The sequence below is a fragment of the Triturus cristatus genome, chromosome 2_2, assembly GCF_964204655.1.
Source record: "Triturus cristatus chromosome 2_2, aTriCri1.1, whole genome shotgun sequence".
Lineage (NCBI taxonomy): Eukaryota > Metazoa > Chordata > Amphibia > Caudata > Salamandridae > Triturus > Triturus cristatus.
The window spans coordinates 1,126,381,091-1,126,404,739 of record NC_140582.1 but is presented as its reverse complement, the minus strand read 5'-3'; the positions used below and the strand labels follow the sequence as shown (position 1 = coordinate 1,126,404,739).

The following is a 23,649-nucleotide window of genomic DNA, read 5'->3' as shown; positions in this document are numbered from 1 at the left end:
TAGATGAGCCACTTAGGGTCTGGTGTCATGCCAAGCAAATCCACTCCGCACTGAACTCACTGCAACGTTTGGCACAAATATCTTTATGCATGTGAAAGTTGATAAGTGCTGCTGAATGTGCTCCTTTGCATATCACAGCACATTTCAGAGGCTAACTTACAAGCCCCTTGCGCCACCCGTGTTTCACTTTTCCCACGTTAAAAAGTGGCGCAAGGGGCTTGTAAAACTGCCGCCTTGGTATCTTGTGAGCACCCTTTTAAAGGTGTAGTATTTTGTTGGATAATCACTCTTATATATCAACGCCACAATTCGCAGTATTATCAAATGTGCCACACATTAGAACATTCTTCACAAGAAAACCAATGCAGATTGGTGTTAGCAATTATTTTGGTGGGAGCTTCCTATGCCACAAAACACCTGAATCAATTCAGAATAATACTTCTAAATCAAAATATGTAGGCCTTATACAGGCCTTATACATATTGCTTCTATTGAGCTCAATCCCAAATATTTTCAACCTTCCTCTTTATTTTATTGTGGCATTCATCAAAAATATTGAAATAAGGGGCATATTTACAAGGGCTTTATCTCTGCTTAAAAAGCCAAAAAAGCGGAGATAAAATATCGCCCTATTTACAAGAGGGAGCTAACATGCATAATCGCATGTTAGCACCCTTTTTATCAACGCCTCCCTCTGCATCTCTAATAAGATGCAAAGTGGGCGTCACTGGGCGCTCCCCGGATGGGCTACCTTGCAAATATCGCTGATGTCCACATCGCGATATTTACAAGGCAGCCCACAGGATTTTAGCACACATTAGATATTGACGAAAACTGCAGTTTTCGCCAAAAACTAACATCTGCTAAAATCCAGACTTACCTATGCCTTACATAGGGGGTGGATTATGCTGATACGACCACAGGGTCGTATCAGCAAGGTTATCGCCGTTTTGCAGGGAACATCGCTGGAAAACCAGCGATGTTCCCTGCAAAACGGAGATAACCTCGCTATCTCTGGAATTTTTATCGCCCTGGAGAAACGCGTTGTTAATAACGCGCTACCAGTGTGATACATTCCAGAGATAGCCTGCGATAAAAAAGTTATCACTAAGCACGGCCAGCGACAATTATTGCTGGCCGTTGATAATATGCCCCTAAATTCTTGTTCTTTACCTCAAAAGGAAGTAGCACATCAGCATCGCTCTAGTGGGGTTGAAGCATATTTACAAGACTGAGCATTCTGTGCTGCTTGATTAAGTCTCAGTAAGCTGCTCCATTACTTTGCATTGCCTTGTACACTTGTATTGAAGGGTCCTCGGATTCACAGACTGTGCAACATAAACTTCTAACCTGGGTTGTTAATTCCTTAGATTGGCTTTCTGGTGAATTGAATTTTTGATCATCTGTTGACTCATTTTCAGGTTGTTGTTAGCTTGTTCATCTACTGGACCTCTTTGGAATTAAGGCAGGGCACAACTTCCAAAAATTAATGTCTGGGCTTTCTCGTTTCACAAGATAGGTATCTCTGTCAGAAAATCCCACTGCCTTCTGTGAAACCTCAGTGAAGGCAAAGTATGAGGTTAGCATACTTCCTCCAGCAGGGCTGGTTCAGGTACTAATAATGCCTTTACTGATCAGGTTGAATGTCTACATTATCCCATAGAGTTTAGGGTGTAAGGTGGTTCAGAACGTGTATATAACTCAGCATGTAATCCACATGAGATTAATAGATACTTGTATCAAGTACTTTTAATTACTTTAATATTGCTTTATAGATGCAGGGGTTACATGCAAGGTAAATATGACAGTGTTCATTTGTAAAGAAATGCCACTTTTTGCGTGACCCCCCTGCTGCTGCTGGTTTTTCGACTCCGAAGGTGCACTGAGTCCTGCCAAACAGGCCTCCGTGCCAACGCTTTGACCTTTAAAAAGGTGCTAATTGGCTCACCAACAACTGGCATAAGTTAACTTACTTATACTAATAAGTCCGTAGTATATGGTACCAGGTGCACCAAGGGCCTGTAAGTTAAGTGTGCCTCAAGGACTGCAGAACTTATTGTGCCACCATGAGTGTGGCAAAGCAAAGCATGACTACCAGCCCACCACTGTCAACTGGCAGAGCAGTTTTTAAACTCCTAACTCGACTTTGCCCTTTAAACGAATGGCTAAACCCAAACATTAAATATTTATAAGTCACCACTAGGGCAAGGCTACTGGGCCCTAAAGGTAGGATGCATTATAGTAAAGTGATGTGTTTTATTAAATTTACATCTCCTGACACTAAAAGCCATGCAAGGTAATTTTAATGTGGAAAGGTGAGTAAACGCATTGACCAGTATGGGGTTACCAATAGACAACTCAGAAGTGCTAACTTACAAATGGGACTACTAAATACGGTACTTCGATGTATCTAACTAATTGTTACATTGAACCTGACTCCACATGTCTTTTATTGATTTCAGTAGGTAAATATCATCATATTTCAATTACCCCTTCCCAGCCACCACCCCAAACATTGGAGAGAGAAGCAGTCACACCGTGTACAATTCAGCATTAGTGCCAGCATGGCTTTCGGGCAGTGTACGCAGCATAGCTTGCATTATCATGTCGCATCACATCAAATTAGCACCATAAACAAGTTTGAAAGTTAATCATCAGACGTTTCTATATCCTGCCCCATCTCAGGGTCTCATTCTTACTGTAATCTGACTTCTACTAAGTTCCATTCCATTTTTACCCCCTGTCCTACCCTGCTGCAGATCAACCTGTGATGTACTCCACATTGATCCCGCACCCATCTCCCAAATTCCAAAATGTCCAACGCCATTGCTTTTGGGGGGTCAACTGTTTAGTCATCCATCTCAAGGCTACACATTTCCTTGCCATGGTCAATCCTAGTTCTAGTACCTTCTCCATATATTTATTGTCTTTAGTGCGAATAACCAGTCCCAGCAAGCACATCTGAATTGTTGGCTGCAGCTGTAGTTCGGTCAGTATCCCCAAGATCTGAACCACCTCACCCCAGAAATCTCCCACACTCGTGCATGTCCACCACATATGTATATTAGTCCCCTCTGCTATCCTGCATTTGGGGCATTGCTTTGGATTGGAGGGGTATTGTCTGTGCAGCCACTGTGGTGTCATGTAAGCCCGGTATGTGCATGTATAGTGTATAGGTGTGCACTACGTGCGACCCTCTTACAGTTGCCCAGCATAGACATCCAATCCCATTCGCTCAGCTCCGTTCCCATATCATCCTTCCATTGTGTCTTCAGTGTGGCAATGCGGATAGCCATATGCGGTATCAGTAATGAGTAAATCTGAGTAATGAGTTTGCCCTTGCTTCCCATATCTAGAGGTGTTTGGTTAAACACATGCATTTCTGGCTCTCATGGGAGCCTTGCAGACATCCACCACCAGACCAGCATGTGCCAGGAAACATCCACCATCTACCCCAATCTATCTATCTCAGAAGGTCGCATAACCTACCATACGGCCAACCTCATGCAAATCTCCCATGTTCTGTGGGATATCCACCTCTCCTCTGTTTCTTAGGAATAGAGGCATTGATAGACTAATCCCAGAGCACAAGGGAACCAGTTGCTGCATATATATATATTCTTCCCCTTCACCTTTGGTTGCCTGCCCCATATGTCCAGTACGGTCTGAATCTGAACTTGCAATGCTGCTCTAGTCTTGATGGGAACTAGTGGCAATGCCAGTGGTGCCCACGGATATACCAGGTGTGCCAGCATCCCTGCCACTGGGTCAGTGCTTCCCTCCTAAAAACCATGTCACTGTATGCCCAATTCTAGGGGGGGGGATTTGCTAAGATTTTGCACCGTGTTTGCATCACAAAAGTGAACCACATTTGATCAAATTCATCATTTGCCAATTTAATTTCCACAAACTTGTTTAGAGCTGGAAATAACGGAAAAGTAACGTGAAGCAGCGCATAGCTCTGCTTTGCATTACTTTGTGCTATGGGGGCGTACCAAAGGTGGCGCATGGGCGTTACATGCAACAATCCACGGTTTCTCACGCTAAATCCAATTTAGTAAGTAAAGTAAAGTTCAAGTAGGTGCAAGGAAGGAGATATGCTTCCTTTTCTCCTTCCTTTTCCGTCTTTGCATGTGTGCTGTACTGTACAGCACGCATACAAAGAGGAAAAAGGTTTGAAGTGAGTCACCGCGTAGTATTTTGTACTGGAAGGATACCCTTCCTGATCGGAAATGTCAGCTAAAGGCCTGATGTACAAATTAAAAAGCATATGGCTTAGTATGGAACCTTGGGGTACCCCATAGGGTGATGAGTGGACGTTAGAACTGTCCGTGGCAGAGAAAATCTGAAAGGTACGATCATCCAGGAAGGAGACAATCCAGTCCAGGGCTGAGCCACAGATGCCAAAAGACCTCAGTGTATTGATTAATATGGGATGGGAAATAGTGTCGAACGCCGTGCTCAGGTCTAACAGTATGAGCGCGACGGTGTCTCCGGCATCCAGGTGAAGGCGTAGTCTCTCTGTAACTCCTAACAGAGTGGTTTCGGTAGAAAAACCCGTTCTGAACCCAGATTGAGAAGGGGGGAGGATTTTATTAGACTCGACGAACTCGGAAAGATGGAAATGAATGTGTCTTTCAAGAACTTTGGAAAAGACAGGCAGAAGGGAGATTGGTCAATAATTTGCGAGGACAGTCGAGTCAGCAGTGGGTTTCTTTAACAGAGGGATAACCATTGCGTGTTTCCAGTGTGAGGGAACTTTGGACTCAAGTAGGGAAGAATTCAAAGCTTTCAGGATAACATGCATTTGGGAAGGGTCAAGTTGCTTGAGAATAGAAATTGTTAATGGGTCATTAGGAGAGACGGATTTGACTTTGTCTAAAATAATACCAAGGGAGTCCAAATTAAGAAGGGGCCAAGAATCTAGAAGGGGAGGGGTAGTACAGAGCTCCGTAAAAACAGTAGCCACATTAGAAGAAAGTGACAAGCAGTTAGTGATAATGGGTTGTTGCTGCGGGGGCCTGCTCAAAAGAGTTGCTTATTTCAAGGTATATTTTCTCAATTTTAAGTGTGAAGAAAAGGGCAAGATCTACAGACTCATTTTTGTTTAATGGAAAAGGGTTTACTATGGTTTCAGATCCGGCAAGGTTTTTAACTAGACCGAAAAGTGTTCTGGACAATTAGCAGCGTCAGTAATGGTATTGGAAACATAAGTAGCTCTAGCAGTATTACACAAATTATGGTAGACTTTTTTTGCCTTTTTATAGGCCTCTTTAAGATCAGGTCTCTTCGCCATTTCCGTTCCAGTGCTTTACATTTGGATTTTTCCATTTTTAAGGTGTCGTTAAACCAAGGGGCCAGGGGACGATGGTGAATACGTTTATTCTTAGTCAGGGGAAGACACAAATCTACAGCATTAGAAAGCCAGGTGTGAATATTTTTAGAAAGTGTCACGTCAATCTGCGATTCAGATGTAGGTACATTTGAACGTAGAAGATTGTTAAGAGCATTACAGTCGATTTTTTTCCAATCTCTTTTAGACGTCATGAAAGAAGGGAATGAGGACATAGAGGTGGAAGGAAGAGTGACTTTAAACTTTTATAAAAAGTGATCGGACCGAGTAATAGGTATTGCTGGAGTACATTGAATGTAGGAAAGACTGGAGAAAATGGGATCAAGAAGGTGGCCTGCTTTATGCGTGGGGCCTGAGTTACAGAGGTTAATATTCATGGCAGTGAGATCTGAGATAAAATTTGTACATGTGAAATTGGAGGGATCATCTAAATGTATATTTAGATCACCAATTAGTGAAAAGTTTTTTTAACTCAGAAGTAAAGGGGATAAAAGACCAGGCAGAGATGTCGCCCAAGAGGTAGAAGGGCCAGGCGGGCGATAAACCAATAGGCCGGAAAATGTGATTAAGTGCAATTTTAAATAATGCGGCTTCACAGTTTGGAAAATCCACTGAGTCAAGTTTATATTGAAGATGTTTCTTAAAAATGATAGCGATCCCCCACCTTTACTGGTAGCTCTATCCATTCTAACGATGGCGTAATTAGATGGTAGAGCTATTGCAATATCAGGCCCAGCACTTTCATTAAGCCAAGTCTCAGTGAGGAACAAAGCATCAGGTAATTCCTCAAGGAGAAGGTCAAAAATGTCCCTTTTATGATTAGGGAGTGAGCGACAGTTTAAACGGAGAAACATAAACTCTTTAATGGGGGAAACATTTAAATTAATATTGGAACTATTTTCCTTATCTGTAGCATGACATAGCTGGGAGAAGGCAAAGGAGCATCTGCAGCCCGTGCAAGCGTTTTTAGCTGAGTTATCGGCTGACAGCTGTATGCAATCAGGTTTGAAAGCAGGGCGAAGGGCTAAGAGTTGTTTCGATGAAAATACCAATCTTGTGGGAGACATTGGACCAGGGGTCATGGCCCCTAGCCCCGTTTGGCCGCGGACGGGCGCAGACGGGCTTGCCTTGCAGAGCCTGTGTGAAGTCTAGTACTGCTATGTTGACTTTGCAAGTAAGTGTACCCACTTGCCAGGGCTTAACCGTCACTTTTCACTGTGGACAGGGTGCAGTGCATGTGAAAGGTAGGACATGCCCCGCTGTGTGTGGCATGTCCTGATAGTGAAATACTGCCAATTTAGTTTTTCACTATTGCAAGGATATCTGTTCCCATAGGATAGAATCAGGAGTTTGCTTATAACATCTTACAAGCCTAACTACCCCTGGGAACAAGGTAGGAAAATAAAGTTTAGTATGCCTTGACACAGAATGTTAAAATGCATCTTTTAGTGAGGGTGATTTTTACATTCTGTGTTTGAAAATACCACTTTTAGAAAGTAGGTATTTTCTTGCTTAGCCATCCAGTGTGCCTCTGCTAGGATATGTATTGACTGTCTAGCTTTAGAGTGACAGGGGCTGGGGATGGGCAGTGGCTCCAGAGAGTCGGATGAGTCAGTGCTAGACTGAATAGGCCCGGCCTGCATTTGGAGTGGAGGGAGGAGTAGCACCTGCACCTGAATAGGCTGTGCCTGCCTACCACAATGATGGCTCCGCCCCCCTGTGGTGGGTCTGGAGCCAGGGCTCACACTAACAATGGAGGTTGTTGTGGACATGCAAACTGCCCCTCAGAACTGCTTTGGACTAGGCTCAGAGCCCTGAGCCTGGAGAGAACAAAGAGATTTACTGTATAAAGACAGGGGCCCAAACCCCACACTTTTAGATCACTTCTGGAAAATCAAGAGTAACCTTTACCAAGGAAAAGAGCTGGAGGAGGAGGAGTGCCCATTTGCTGTGTGCTGTCTGGGGTTGGCCTGCAGTGGCTGTTTCTGCCAAGGAAAGGAGAAGGACTTTGCTGTGTGCTGGGTCCCCTGCTTGAGGAAGATCTCCAAGAGCTTGAAGTGGAGCTTGCCCCCTGTTCATGAGGTCTCAGGAACAGCAAAGACCTCATCAGGCATCTGGGAACCATCTCTGGACCCGCTGGTTTCATTCGCCGCAGAAAAAAAGGGTTACCGACTCTGTCACCGATTCTGTCGCAGGATTCTGGGTCCTGAAGGCACCGTAGAGAGCACCACCTCATTTCACAATGAAACCCTGGTCTCACCGACTCCGTCAATAAGCCGCTGCTTGCACCGCGTCCTGTGGGCAGCGCCCTCCACACAGCTTTGCTACATGCTGTACTGACGTCATCAACTCCGTCGCTGCCCGACTCGAACATCAACCGGCTCTGTTGCCACATCGTGGCCTGCCAGCACCGCATCGAGCACAATCTCAGCCCGCAAATGCAAGCCTTTGTCTCACCGACTCCATCAACGAGCCGCTACCTGCACCGAGTCGTGAGGACACCGCACACTGCAATGCTTCCATCTCACATTGCAACCGCGACAGTTGCCCCGGACCGGCTCGTACCATCGTGTCGGCCACAACAACAAAGAATGCTGTCTCCGAGTCTGTCGACGCTTTATCTAACCCGTATCACGTGGTTGGCTGGAATCGTTAAACGCTCGTATTCAGTATCGCACTAGCCCCGGACAGAGCTACCGAGTTGGAGGAACTGTATTTTCACATTTTTCCTGCAATTTAAAAGTTATTTTGCACAGTAACAATTTTTTAAGAGTATTGTATGTTGGATTTTTGTTGTTTTTGGTCTTGTTGGTTTAAATAAAGTTTATATTTTTTCTAAACTGGTGTGGTGTCCATTTGTAGTGTTTTCACTGTGTTACTGTATGCATGCACAAATGCTTTACACACTGCCTCTGCGATAAGCCTGTCTGTTCGTGCCAAGCTACCAAGGGGGTGAGCAGGGTTTAATTTAGAAGTGTATCCCCTTTACCCTGACTAGGAGGAAGGGTCCCTACTTGGACAAAGGGGCAAACCTCTGCCAACTAGAGACCTCCATTTCTAACAATGATCATCTTACATATTATGATGCGCCCCATTATGGACAACAGGAACTGCAGCTATTTGTGGACATTTAATTCAAGTCTACCCAGCAGAGTACCCACATTAGAGTTTTAGGTTTCCTCTACATCTGAGCTCAAATAGACCCCTAGGTATTTCACCGGGTTCATCTAGACCGTTATATTAGGCAAGTCTACACCTTCGGTTAGATTCTTCTGGAATGGGATATAGCACCGACCTTTCGGCCTTTAACCAGGATCCCGAGTATGCCCTCACTCTGGCTAGGGTATGGCCCACAGCTCGCCACATGGTCATCAGATTTCCCAATGTTAACAATATGTCATCGGCATGCAGTAAAATAACTTCCCACATGCCCCCAGCAGTATACCATCACCTTTTTGTCTGTTGCATACAATTTGTTCTAGTGACTCAATAACTAGAGCAAAAATCAATGAGGAGAGGGGGCATTCATGTTGGGTTCCTCTCTCAACCGGACAGCTGTCCTACACTCTATTACACAATTATTTTTGCCTTGCTCGCAGTGTTAAGGAGTTTCACCCACCTTAGGTTTTCTGCCCCCAGAGAATAACATTGTAGTGTACGTTCCATGAACTGACTGTGTCAAAAGCTTTGTGTGCGTCTAATCTGGCAGCTGCACAGGGTTCCCCTACCTTCATGGCCTGTTCCAAAACAAGGAATGCTTTACATATATTGATGGAAGTAATGCAGCCACCCAAAATCCGTTTTAATCAGTGTGTATTATCCCCTCTGCTGCCTTTGCAAGGTGCTGAGCCAATATTTTTCCCAGTATTTTCACATCAACATTGGTCATGGTAAATGGGCAATATGATTCACAGTTGGTGGGATACCTCGCTGGTGTGGGTAAAACCACTCTATTTTCCTCCCTCAGTGATACTTGTAACACACCCGTCTCAAACACCTGCTCATTCATAGCCAGTAATGTTGGCCACAATAAATCCACATATGTGTGATAAAATTTGACAGATAGCCCATCATTGCCTAGTGTATTCCCTGAGTTCATGTGTTTAATAGCCAACCTTGATATTTGCCTCCCCTGTATGAGCATTCAAGAAAACCTTTGCATCCTCATCCACCCCAGGTAGGTGTGATTCATTTAAAATGCCATCCATCCATGCCTGCCTCATCACTTCTGCCTTTTGCACATATAGCACTTTCTGGAATTTTGCAAATCAGTCCAATATAGCCTCAAGAGACATCAGGATTTCTCCACTTGTGGATGGGATGCATACAACGGCATTACCACCCTTTTCCCTGTTGACCAACCATGCCAAGAGGTGTCCAGATTGATCTCCTTGGTCGTACTGGGTTTCTGTGAGTGTTCTATAATCATGTTTTCCTAATATGTCTCGGGTCTCATCCAGTTCAGCCTGTAGCCTATGTTGTGCCTCACAAGTTACCTCATTGTGTGGGGCCCCCTGTCTATATCCTGTATCTGCTGTTCCCGTGTCACAACTGTACACCCCAGTGTTCTTCTTACCCCACAGGTCATGGCCATACAATCCCTCGTATAGTCACCTTGAAGGCTTCCCAAACTACACCGACTGAGGATACTGTTCCCATGTTTGCATCTAAAAATTCCCGCACTGGGTCTCTGATTTCTTCTCAAAACGCTTGGTCATGTAAAGCTCGAGATTGAAATTGCTACTGTAAGTAGGGCATGGTCCGAGAGAGTCCGGTCCAAGTATCTGGCTACTCCAAAGCATGCAGCCTGTTCTGGATGGGTAAGCATAGAGGGCCCGATTCACAGAATTGACTTAAGACAAAATGCTAAACTTACTACCATTTTGGTATTCACAGAAGGCACTTACTCATTTTGGTATTCACAGAAGGCACTTACTCATTTCTGTACTGCCTCCCTTCCCCCACCTGTGTGTCCCACCCCAAACCTGGCCTCCACAAGCAACACGTGGTGTCCAACCCCCCAACAACAATCAAACTTTGCCCACTTAGTGTGCAGCTCCAGTGTGCCCCAGTGATGGGACGTCTCAGGAACCATGCCACCAGTATTTACACACACTCTAGAGAGTACTATTGTATCTGTATACCCCCTACCACTTCTGACTTGCGCTTTGTACTCAGTCAACTGATATTCGCCCGCTTGCTTTCACATAATTCAATATCAGCATTCCTCCACCCAATGAACCAAAAACGTTTTAATATTCACTAATCACTGAGCAGCCACAGAAAATGTGCATTATGTTAGCTCATGTCTGAAGGTATCTTGTGTACTGGTCATCGCGTTCTGTGTAAATTTGGTGTAGCCTGTGAGGAGTGAGATAAGCTCTATGCAGTATAATATTGGATTAGTTTAAATCTTTTGTTCTCTGAGGCTTTCAACGGAATGCAAGGATTTGCACCGAATCCTTATTAGTGAGTTATCTGGACATATCTGTCTCCCGTCTCCCTTAGTGTGTCAAGACTAATTACAGTCTGTTCATCCTGGACTCTGTATACTGAAGCAGCATTTTGGCCTTTCCCTACACAATTTCTAATGTCTTATGCACATCTGGTTTGTTAATCCCACATTTCCATACATTTGTAAGAATCTGTAAAATAGCACCGTGGGTCAGTAATTGACCTGCTGGAAAATATATGACTGAGCCAGTTCATCAAAGGTCAATAATAATTGTGTTAAGTGTTCATGTCACCAACTCTTGACTATGGTTCAGGGTTAGTTTGTGTGCTCATTTTCTTGAATTCTGGATAGAGCCACAGCAGGGTTTTTTCGGTGGCTAGACCACAGTTGTCTTCATTTTGGGCAAATATTTTTTTCCTGCAGTACTTTGCCACTGTAGTAATCTGGACTGGCCTGGTATCTCAGTATTCCTATTCAACATTCATTCCTCCAACTAACTGCCTCTGTTTCCTCCATATTAGCATTCAGGTTTGTCTGCTTGTCCACTGAGCAACCTCTTGCAATGCCATGGCTATGTGGTTCTTCTCATGGTTTGGGGCATTAAGACCGCCCTCCAGCCCACAAATTTCTATCAGCAAGATATTCGGTCTTCCACAATCTACGAAATAAACCGTGTTTGTCATGCTGCCTAAACCGAACAGAGTCCCACTAGAGTTAAGGTCATACAGGCCATTATAAACATAGATTATGAAGTACTGGTCAAGGTATTGGTGATGCAAATATCAAAGGCCCTCCCCGATATGATTCTCCCGGATCATTTAGGATTTCCGTCTGGTAAAAATACTTCTCCAAAAGTGAGAATAGTATTCCATATATTAATCAGTTCTTCAATGAGCTCCATCAAGCTGTGATCACCATAGACATGGAGAAGACATTATTAAATAAAATGACACCAAAATGAATTACATGCGATCAGTAGAACCAGAGTCATGAATGTAAGTATTTATTGACATGTAAAGCCTAAATGATCAAAGTGCCAACCAAAGGTGTCTTGCCGCAGGATTCTGGGGCAAAGCCCAAAGTTAAAGCCAACCACAATGGAGCATGGGTCGAAAACACAATGTGAATGGAGACCAAACTTAACTTGCTTTCAGACTTGAAAGAAATTTTGAATAAAAGTTTCTGAGAAGGTAAAGTTCAGGGGCCAAGGCAGCAGGCAGTGTCCAAGGAGGAGGCGTCGTCGTTGGGGGTGCCGCTGGACGGAATCACGGTGACTTTTTTTTTCTTCAGACTTCGTCACTTTTGAGGAAGTCAAAAATCTCCAGCCAACGGAAGCTTAAGGCTGTAGTCCTAGAGGGCCGATTGAGGCCTGATACCTTCGCCGAGAGGTTCCGCTGAATAGGATTTACTGCTGCGCAGAAGAACATAGCATGAGCTGCCATGAAGTAAGGCTGACCAGCGATGCACCTTAGGCAAATCAGCTGGCTGGTAGGTCCTGGTCTTCTACCAGTTCTCAGGCCATTTTTAGTGACATTTTTCTAAGTCACAACTTTTAGGGTTAAGCAGAAGCCACCACTCCAACTACATTTCATTGGTTCCAGGATTGGTGGCACCATTCGAGGAATTGTGACTCAATCCAGCTGAATTCGGGTGCAGGATTCGAAGTGTCTGCAGCTTGTTTTGTCCCTGTAGCTCAAACAAGAGGCCAGGCAACTAGCCCTTGTGGCACTCTAGTAGTCCTGGGTTCAAGCAGCAGGGAAGTCTTTCGGAGAGCAAGATAGGCCTCAGGCCTCAGCAGGAAGGCAGTCCTCCGGTAGCAGCTGGGCAGTTCTCTGGGGAGCGAGGCAATCCTCAGGCAGCAGGGCAGTTATCTGGGGTCCAGGCAGTCCTTCCGAAGTCCTCCACAGGTCCAGGAGTGTACCGAAGAAGAGTTTCTAAGGTTCCAATAGTTATAACTGGTACCAGCCCTTGAAGTGGGTGGATCTTCTAGGTTACCTCTACATCTGTTTCTGGAAAGTTCTTCCGTTCCACTGCAAAGGCTCTAAGACATCTAGTGCGACAAAAAACTAGTGTGGGCTGGTTGTGCTTTAGGGTGAGAGCACAAGCCCTTTAGCACTGGTTAGCAGTGCTAAAGTACACAGAGCCCTAATTCCAATACAATTGATATATGAAAACAGGAAGGGTGAAGGCAAATATTGTGGGGAACGACCACACCAAGGATATCAGATCTAACACCTGCCCTCTTGGTTAATGCAGTCTTCCACTCCATAAGGTGTGCAGGTGGAAACCCCAAATAATGTACCTTGGGTATGAAGAGAAAGTTGTGCTGTATATTCAGTATAGTCCCTTCATCACCTCTTTAGCCTCATCATCTCCACACTTGTCTCCTCTCTTGTCAGCAGTGTTTTTTGCTGAATCTTCATTTAATGTAAGCATAAAATCTGTGTATTTTTACCACTCTGTCCTCCCTTTTCATATTCTATACTCCAACATTCTATGCGCTGCAACTCATATTTGCTCTGTGCATTTCGGTATGGGTGGGACATTACAAGTGGTGCCCGGTACATTACTAAATTTATCAAAACCCCCATCTAATGGTGATGTCAGATTTTTTATAAATATTAAGGAAAAATAACTGCAGGTTTACAAATTGTGCACCCTTTAACTACTGTTTGTTGGGAACAGCAAAGCAAGATGGACTGGTCTTAATTTAAAGATCAAGTTGGAAAAAAAGCAGGAAGGCAGAACGTATCAGTTTTCTCCACGCAGTTGAGGGGATGTGTCAATCAACTCTCACTGCATTGGCGGCGATGCATTGGTTCAGATGCGTTGATTCTGATGCGCTTGCGCTGGTTCCAAGTGCAATGCGCCGGTTCTGTTTCTGTAACAGCAGCGATGCATCTAATCTGCTTCACGTAGCACAGGATGCATTGGTTCTACTGGAGCAAGTATATGGACCCAGTTCTAATGGACAAGGCACAGGAGTGGGGGTAAGACTTTGATTTCCTGAGCCTCAAAACAGGAGGCAATCCAGCATGCCCTTGGTGATTACTCTGGGTTCAAGTAAGTTAGTCCAGTTCTTCATCAGCAAGGCAGAGGGTAGTAGGCAGCAGGGAAGCACATTAGAAAAGTAGTTCTTCCAAAGCAGCAGTCCAGCAGAGTGGCAGGTCTTGTAGCAGCACAGCAGCCTTTCCTCCTGACAGAGTTTCTCATAGGCCAATTAGTGTCTGATTTGTTGGGATCAGAGTGCCAGTTGTGCCTTTGAAGTGGAAGTGAATTCAAAGAGGGGCTTTGAAGTGCACAGAGGTGCTCCCACCTAGCTCTGCCTCCAGATTCACTGCAGGGGGTATGCAGCACTTTGTGTGGTGACAGGACACTGCCTATTCAGGTGTAAGTGTCAGTTCCTTCCTCCCATCCTGCCAAGGATGACCAATCAGGTTGTGGCTGGCCACTCAGTCACACCTAATGGTGTTTTGTGTCTGGCTGTCTAGAGGGAATGCACAAAGCCCAGCTGTCACCCACCCCAGAGGTGTTTTCAGAGACAGGCAGTAGGCACCAAGGGGCATATTATCAAGCGGGCGATATTGTGATTCCAGAGACACCAAACTCTCTTCCTCATTGAAAATTGCACTTATAAAATGTAACAAGGTATTCTTAAAAGTACATGTCCTAATTTTTAAATACACTACATCCTGCCCGCGGGCTGTCCAGGGCCTATCTTAGGAGTGACTTATCTGTATTAAAAAGGAGGGTTTGGGCCTGGCAATAGAGTTAAGTTGTCAGGTCGACATGGCAGTTTAAAACTACATACACAGGCTCTGCAATGGCAGGCCTAACACATATTTAAAGGGCTACTTAAGTGGGTGGCACAATCAGTGCTGGAGACCCACCAGTAGCATTACATTTACAGTCTCTGCACACATGTATTGCACTTCACTAGGGCCTTATAAGTAAATTATATGTACCAAATGTGGATACATCAATCAAACAATGTTTAGGGGAGAGAGTGCATCCATTTTAGCAGTGGGTCCCTGACAGTGGTAAAGCAATTGTACATGGGCCCTAATGCTAGCATGGAAAATTACCTCCCTAAACTTTGTCTTGATAGTGAAAAGCAGTCACTGTTCCGGAACTGTGGGTTCCTGGGCTGTGGCACCACTGCACCTCTTGATGACTTTATAGTTGTGCATCTGCCTGAAATTGCTGGGTAGTGTACCTAAATTATTACTTGTCATCTTACCTCATTTTGATCCACACTGTTTATCAGTTGGCCTCATAGCACTATGTTGTTATGAGCTTCAAATAATGTACAGAAAACCAGGTATTATAAGGACCTTTATTTTAAAAGTAGTTGGAAAGCACAGGGAGTTAACCATTGATTTGACTCGCTGGCCACGCTATTCGCAAGTGCCACCAGTAGAATCCTATTGCCTCAGTGTTCTCACCCTAGGTAGGAAGTGCACCATGATCAGGATGCCCTGACAGCAATGTTGTTTTTTTTTATTAGTTTTTTATATTTATTTCTCCTCATATGACCTCCGTAGCTATAGCAACCTCTCGACGTGGTCCACCTCTGTTAGTAATAGCTTGGTGGATTACAGTCTCAGCCAGTATTTTCTTTTTCGGGGATCTCCCGAAATACTCAACCTGAGCTGACCCAGAGGTTTTAATCATTGGAATCAACCAAATACTTAATAAGTTCTATCTAAGCAGAGAATACGGTATCTAGCAGATTCCAGACTGACCCAATATCCAGTCTCTCTCTGTGTACGTTTACTCTCTGGTCTAAAGCTCTAAAGTATCTAACAGAGTTCCACCAAGCGCTCCATGAAGGAGGAGTCTCCTGGCGCCACAACTTACATATCACTCTCCTGGCCAAGAGTATCAAGTAAAATAGTAACTTCTGTTGTACCCCCTTTAGAGTATGTGCACCCTCAACTTTGGTTGCTACCCCAAATAATATTAGAGTTGGGCTTACCTCCACAGCAGGACCCAGCACCCTAGCGATGGTCTTACCCACTCTTCCCCAAAATTCATGGAGCCTGGGACAGGAAGCAATATGTGGGTGTCATCCGCGTTCAAAGTGCCACATCTAAGACATCTCGCTTCTCCACCACCTTTTATTCTTGAGATCTTAAGAGGGGACCAGTATAACCTGTGGATTGTAAAAAAGTGGTTTTTCCTGAGTGCAGCAGATTTTATTAGTGGGTAAAGAGCGTCTATAGATACTTGCCATATCTCATCCAACTCCTCGCTCGGCAAGTATTTATTCCAGACTTGATTTGGCTTCTTCATCTTAATGTCTGCTGCGGAGAGAAAATGGTTGTACCATAGAGCCACTTTCTTTTTTCCTCAATGTGGGGATTTGTAAATCATTTTCTATTGAAAGTTCAAGCGTAGAGGGCCAGCTTTGTGCCTTACTCCACGAGGAGATCTGGTAGAATTTAAACCTGGAAACTGCACCTCCGATGATGGCGTTCCAGTATTCCCAAGGATGACATTCATTAGCCTGCATAATGTCTTTCCAATGCTTGACTCCAGCCTCAATCAAAGGACGAGCTAGAGCATCTAATACACAGTCTGGAGTACCAGGGGAATCCCACACCGGGGCCCAGTCACTATAGTAAGAAAGTCCGAAACATCCTCGACAAGTCGACCAAAGCTTGGCCGCCGCACGCAAAGTCTTCAGACGTACTTTCTTAAAAAATTGGAGGGACCCAAATTTATACATAAACCCAGATTCTGCTATACCTACTAGCATAGCTTTAAACATGCTCCCGGTTAATGTGTCATCCGGCGTTTGCAAAAGCATCCTACAATTTTTTAGTTGATAGGCCCATGAATATAATTGTAAATCCAGCAAACCCATACCTCCACTCTGAAGTTTGCGTCTGAGTTTTTTACAAGACAGCTGAATTCTTTTACTTGCCCAAATAAAGGAAGAGATCTTACCCTGAATTTTGAGCAGGTCTGCCCTTGCAAATTCCAGCGGTATGTTATTAAATAAGTAGGTATATTTTGGGAGTATGCACATTTTAACGAGGTTAACTCTACCAAAATGGGAAAGTGCGATACTCTGCCACCTCTTTAATAAGACATCCACCTCTTTAGAAACCCTGTCTAGATTCACTTTTGGAATATTATCAGGATTTTGGGTGATTATGACTCCGAGATATCTGACCTGTTTTGCAAAGATGTTCCTAATATCGGGGATGTTCCAGGCCATGATCTCGGTTTTATCTTCATTAATCTCATATCCTGAGAGATTCCCAAAAAGCTGAGCATCAACCAAAAGTTTTGAGAGAGTGACCTCAACATTTGAAGAAAATAAGACCAGGTCGTCTGCATAAAGGGCTACCTTCCTTTCAAACCCGTTCAATATTAAAGGGGCTATATTCATATTCTGCCGTAGGCTTTGTGCGAAAGGTTCAATATATAAGTCAAAAAGATTAGGAGATAGTGGGCAGCCCTGCCTAGTTCCACGACCAATTCTGACCGTGGAAGATAAACTACCATTCACTAAATATTTTTTTAAGGACTTCTCTGAACCCTTCACCGAACCCAAAAACCTTCAGAGCCCTATCTAGAAAGACCCACCTCACACGGTCGAAGGCTTTGGCAGCATCAACCGTGATAATAGAAAGTGGCTGACCGTGTGAAACTGCTAAGTCTGTTGCTCCTATTAAGGTGTAAACTAATTCCGACATCTGTCTGCCCGGGAGAAAACCTTTCTGGTCTTGGTGTATAATAGTACCTACTATCTTGGACAGCCGAGTATTCAATACCCCTGCAAAGATCTTATAATCAGCGTTTAATAACGAGATTGGCCGGTACGATTGGCGTTGCATTGGGCCTTTCCTGGGTTTTAATATCAGAGTTATGACAGCCCCACTCCAAGAAGCTGGCATGGGAGATCTACCTGCCAAAATATCATTCAATAACTCCAACTAGACAGGGAAAAGCTCTTCCTTAAGAAGAGAGTAAACCTCAGTCGGAATTGAGTCTGGACCGGGAGCTTTACCGTTCTTAGCTTTTTCCAATACTGTCAGTATCTCACTCCCTGTAATTACTGCTTTTAGAGACATTTGATTATCCTCACAAAGTTTTGTCAATTGTTTAGCTATAAGCCATTTATCAATGTCTAATTTGGCAGCAACTTCTTCCTCTTGATATAACTCTTGGGAGAACTGCGCAAAAGCCTGCTCTATTTTATCTTTGGCGTCAATTACTTGAGCATTTACTCTAATCTTTTTTATGTAATTGTGAGACCTATCAATTCTAGTCTTCATGGCTAATATTTTTCCACAGTTCTCCCCCTGTTCAAATTCTCTCATCTTGCTGACTTCCCATTTTTGGTTCAGAATCTCCTCCGACTTGTGTCTGAAATGTAGCTGCAGCTCTTCTAGTCTCTTCTCTAAATGTTCATAGTCTTTACCAGGAGGGGTCCTAAACTTTAAGTCACCTTCAGCTTTTTTTATTTGAGTTTCTAAATCCAACAGATCTTTCCTCTCTGCCTTGCTCCAACCCGATATTGCCCCCTTTAGTGTACCCCTTAACCAGGTCTTAAATGTGTCCCACACATTATTCAGAGACGTCGACCCCACATTATCTTTTAGAAAGCAGGCTGTTACAAGCTTCTAAAAAACCTGGAGTAGATGACTGTAGTAAAAATCTCCTATTTAGGGTCCACCTCCTCAAGGGAAATTCTTGAGGGAGATCTAAAACAAGGGCTACAGCTCCATGGTCTGAAATAAGGATAGGCTGATATTCGATTAGGTTGACTTTGTCGATTTCAGAGCGATCCAGAAATATATAGTCGAGCCTGGAGTAATGCGAGTTCGTTTACTATAAAAAGAATATTCCCTATTCTAGCCCTTTATTTCCCGCCACACATCACTCAAATTTAAATTCTTGAGAGTGGACATAAGGTGGGCTTTAACACGTGGTGCAGAAATCTGTTATTATCTAATAATACATTAAAATCTCCTCCCATTATCAGAGGTGACTCAAAGTCTGCCAGCGCAAGGCAAAGGTTATTTATAAAGGCACCACGTCGTCCTCATTAGGACCATAAAAGGATACTAAGGTGTATTTACAGCCCTGAATCTTAATCTCGGCAATAGCCCAGCGTCCTCTGTCATCCACTTTTTTACACGTTTGCTGGTGTGGAGCATTGGGAAAAAACAAAAAAAAACATAGCTTAATAAATACTCATGTGACATAATGACCTCCAGCAGCAGTCAGAGTAGTGAGTGGGATCAGGCAAAAAATGGTGGGTAGTCCTCAGTACGGAAGAAAACAGACTTTGGGGCTTCTAACCTGGAATGCCCTGACAGCAAATGTTAACAATTTTGAATGTTGAGGATATAACAGCAAGTTCTAAAATCCATCTATATACTAGGTGAAAATAGCAAGGAGATAAATGCACTACATGAAGGATATAATCTATCCTGTCCCGTCATAAGAAAAACAATAGGAAAAGAAGGAAAGCAGCAATTAAATTGACTAAGGAGTTAAACTAAATGCAGAGAACGAAAGGCAACACACAGACCCTATGGAAGGAGTCATTCTTGCATCATTCTCCAAGAAGAATTTCTTTGTCCAGGAGAATGCTTGACCCTTTCAACAGTTAATAAATCAATCAATCAGTGTTCGTTAAGCGCACTACTTGCCCACGAGGGAGGGAGTGATCAGCTCCGTTGGTTTCCGTTGGGGTTATTAGAAAAGCCAGGTCTTGGGGTCCCTTCCTGAACTGGTGCAGTGTCGGGCTCTGTCGGAGGTGAAGGGGGAGTTCATTCCAGGCCTTGACTGCGAGGTAGGAGAAGGATCTTCCGTCTGCTCTGGTCCAATAAAAGGATGGGATGGTGGCTGGGGAGAGCTCGGCTGAGCAGAGGTTTCTTTTGGGGGCGTGGAAGGAGATTGGGTTGTTGAGGTATTAGGGTCCCGTGTTGTGGAGGACCTTGTAAGCGTGTGTGAGCATTGGTTTGCTTTTGTTTAAGGTGAAGCATGATCTCTGATGGTGAAATGGGGCAATTAGCACACAATCAAATTTTAGGTTCTTCCATGAACTTGGATGTTGTTTGACTCAGTTACTTTCTGATTTTGATATAGATTCCAAAATGTACCCTCATCCATCTAATCCTTTTGGTGATTAGTTATGTTTTACACATTCTGGCAGTGAAAAACCTCCAAAGTCATGTTTTACTGTGGCAAGCCTGGCTGTCCCATAGGAAAGCAGTGGGTTACACATAACACCTTATAATGTCTAACTTCAGTTTGGGAATAGCTCTAAAAATAGCTACTCATTTTAATTATAAATTGAAATTTACCTACTTAATGGTCAAGTCAGGTTTTATATTACTGTTTTGAAAATGACACTTTTTGAAAAGTTGTCATTATCGTACTGAACTAAATGTGCCATTCTGCCAGTCTTCGGTGTCACTATAGTGGCTGTGCAAAGCATCCCTGTAGGCCTGCCACCAGTAACTCGGCTGTGCAGGTGTAAACTGCAAATTCAACTGGTCAAAATAAACCCCTTTTACAGGCCCAAATCCTCTTTTTAAATACTAAGCAGTCACCCCTAATTAGGCCTTAAATATCCATAATGCAGAGTGCATGATATTTAAAATTAGGACATGTTAATGTGTAATGTTAAACATCTATTTACAGTGCATACCAGGCACAGTAACATTCAAGTCTTTGGGTTACCAGAGCCAGTGGAGGAGGAGGGTGCAGAGAAATTCCTCAAACAATGGATACAATCGAAATTGAGCCCTCAGGGACTATCCAACTTCTTTGCCATTGAGAGGGCGCACAGGGCCTTAGTGCGGCCAATAGGGATCTTGCTGCATAAATAACGTATAAACCAATGGCTGACCTAGTTTGTTGACCGGGTGGGCCAGGATAGCTTGTTACATGTGGGGGATATATGGCCCTTGTTGGGTGTTTTGGGAGGATGTGCACATCCTGGCTCAAACATGGGGTGGGCATTAATGTTTACGCAGTTGTCCGTACATTGTCCATGGGTGGAAGTTGGGGAGTTATACGTCAGAATCGTTTTGATGTAGTTTGTTTTACAGGTGCTCAATGTGAGGTAACAGCAAGAGGTGGGCAGGGACATGCGAGATATGCAATTTCTAAACCACATTGGCATTGGGACAGAGTTCAGATTCCTGAGCTGGAATGTTAGGGGCTTGGGTACATCTTCAAAATACCATAGAGTGCTATCCCTTCTTAAACAACACCAGGTGTCAATAGCTTGTCTTCAGGAATTGCACCTAGATGACACAGGGCTCCCAGAGAAGCAAAGAAGTGGTGGGCCAAATGTTTCATTCTTGATACTCAACATATGCCAGAGGCACACTGGTGAGTGTGACCCCTGGGATGCCGTTCCCCCTTACATACATGGAAGCAGATGTGAATGGCCGCAATGTGCTTCTACGAGGTACATTCAATGGCCGAGACATCACTATTTTAAACACATATGCCCCAAACGCAGATTACCCTATGTTTTTTCAAACCATACAGGATTTAATAACCCCAGAATTAGATACACCACTACTGTAGATGGGGGACTATAATTGTGTGTTAGACCCTGACTTAGATAGACACCCCCCTAAAAAAGGAGGTAAACTACGTATAACACAAAAGATTCAGGAAGTCATGCGAGAGCTGGATTTATGGGATGTCTGACGTAAGGGGCACCAGGCCCACAAGCTGTTGACATGTTTCTCCGCCACCCATGGCCCTTATAGTAGGTGACAGGAGTGCCCACCTTTCTGGAGGCGGAGGTAACTCATTTGGCGAGTATGAGATTAACATGCGGGGTCCGGTGCCAGCTGCAAGGGAACTGGGCGAGGAGGAGAGCACACTGGCGGAGATGCAGGCAGGGAGTCCGGTTATTTCTGAGACTTATTGGACAGACTGAACAAGTACACACTTTGCCGGCACTGCCAGCAGCTCCATGCTGAGGGTGATAAATGCTGGTGACTATTGGTCTGGATTTTGGGGAAGGAGCAGGCGACGCCTCTGATGACCTGTTTGACAGATGTGGGTGGGGACCTAGTGCATACCAGGGGGGAAATCTTAGAAGTGTTTAGACAGTACTTGCAGACAGTATATATGGCGGACCTGGCGGTGACCGAGGATCTGTTTATACAGGAGTTGTTGCTTCCTTGGCTAGCGTCACCTGGGTTGAAAGAACTCAAACCCGCTTAACTGTGAATGATCCAGGAGGCATTGTGGTCAATGCCTGGAGCCAAGGCGCCGGGAGTGAATGGATTCCCAATGGAATTTTATCAGACATTCCTGGTGAAGCTGGCACAGCCCCTACTAAAGGTGTATGAGGAGGCGTATGAGCAGGGAATACTGCCCCCAACCATGCGTGAAGGGGAGATAGTTATGCTCGTGAAGCTTCGGGGGGAGGCCGAGACCCAGCAGCCTACGGACCACTAACCATGATTAACTTGGATGTAAAAGTATTGTGTAAAGTTTTGGTGCACAGGCTGGCTCCATATTCTGATTCATGAGGACCAATGTGGGTTCATACCCGACTGTAACACCGGAATGAATATAAGGCGGTTGACAGATATCATGCACGAGATACACCATAGAGATGAAGAACTGGTCCTCGTATCTATAGATCTCGAGAAAGCCTTCAACACTGTCTATTGGGGGTACCTGCTGGAAGTACTGAGGGTGGCAGGATTCGGTCCTCTGTTTTATCGCTGGGTTAAATTTCTGTATACTGCGCTGTGCGCCCGGTCCATGTGGGTCATAGTCGTTCAGAGGGATTGCTACTGGAGATGTGCATGCACCAGGGCTGCCCGCTCTTGCTGCTGCTATTTGCTCTGGCTAATGACTCGCTGGCGATTAACCCGCTGACGATTTGGGCACCGAGGGACCTAGATTGATGAGGCATTCGTACAGGTGGGACGCAATATGTGATATCATTGTATGCAGATGATGCCCTTTTCTATGTTGCCTCGCCCCATGAAGCAATGCCGGAACTACTGCACATCATGGAGGATTTTGGTTCTTTCTCGGGACTTCGACTTAAGAAGTGTAAATGTTTGATCTTCCCACTGGCCCATCTGACTGGACTGCCCCTGGAGCGACTTCCCTGTCTGGGACTTTGTTGGGAGATGTGACATTTTAGATACCTGGGTGTACAGGTGGGCATTGAGGACACATAATTATTGCACCTCAATGTACATAGAATGGTGGATGTACTGGGGAGATCAGTGTCGTTTTGGAACAGTCTGCCTCTTTCTTTGATAGGTAGGCTGGCGGTAGCTAAGATGATAGTGCTGTCCCGCTGTTTATATATGCTCCAAAACTCGCTGTGCCCTATCCCAAGTCGAGTACTCAGGCAGTTGAACTCTATACTACTGAACCTCTATTGGGTTGGCCATTGTAGTAGAGAGGCATTAGACACTCTGAACTAGCTGTACGGGCAGGGGGAAATGGAGGCCCCTTGGTTTGACCTTAACTACTATGCGGCTCACTTGCAGCACGTGACCCGGTGGCTAGATGAAGGGGATAACTGGGAGAAGAAGCTATTAAAAGGAAGAGTCTTGCCATATAGGCTCCTAACAGCTTTGATGTAAGTGGCGGGCGTCCCCATTACCGTGCCATATATAGTTAAACAGACCGTGAGCATCTGCCAATGTTTTGTGGAACAGATTTTAAAGCATGATCCGTTCGATTTGGAACTATCAGTGTGGTTTCCTGCTCCAGTGCGCATAATTATGGAGAATATGTCCTTTCAGGCATGGCAGGAGGAAGGATGTAGCATAAAATGTTACTTTTACTTTAGTTACAATTGGTACTAATGATGCGT

General features: G+C 44.5%; 1 protein-coding gene across 3 annotated transcripts in view; it reads left to right on the top strand.

The window, feature by feature from the left end:
• CTNNA2 (catenin alpha 2) overlaps positions 1–23,649 on the top strand; it is a 3,048,772-nt gene that overhangs the window by 898,897 nt on the left and 2,126,226 nt on the right. The window lies entirely within an intron of this gene.